This window comes from Sinocyclocheilus grahami, unplaced genomic scaffold, assembly GCF_001515645.1.
Source record: "Sinocyclocheilus grahami isolate Dianchi unplaced genomic scaffold, SAMN03320097.WGS_v1.1 scaffold7842.1, whole genome shotgun sequence".
Classification (NCBI taxonomy): Eukaryota; Metazoa; Chordata; class Actinopteri; order Cypriniformes; family Cyprinidae; genus Sinocyclocheilus; species Sinocyclocheilus grahami.
Window position 1 is genome coordinate 1 of NW_015511722.1, and position 523 is coordinate 523.

Sequence of the window (523 nt, forward strand, 5' to 3'; positions counted from 1 at the left end):
GAAATGTGGCTTAATAATCAAGATAAGCGACTAGCTACCCGTCACGATGATTATGATTGGCTTGGAGTCAGCAAAAGGCCGTGTTTGTTTTTCCTTGCCGCAATAAATATTCGGCCTATCCTTGAGATGTGATTTCTGAATGTACAAGTAGAAAACGGCTAATGTTTACTTTTATGCACTAGTGCCTAATTTCAATGCTCGGCCTACCTAAACTTGAAGCGAACGCTATATTTATAGCTCATTGTGCAATGACTGTTTTAAAGACGTAAACTTCAACCCAGTGGTGTCCAATAAAGCAAGATGGTCTGGGATTCAAAATCTAATTTAAACCTGGAAATAAGCAATAGTGTCAATCAAAAAGGTCCAGTCAATGCAACAGAACTTTTACAAATGCGATGCATTTACACTGTATTTCCTACTCCTCCCTGTGGCCTTTATGGCACATCTGTGATTTACTGAAGGAGAGAAACTCTGGAGGATCAAAGGCACTCAACACTGACCCATAATCCCTGGCTAATTAAAT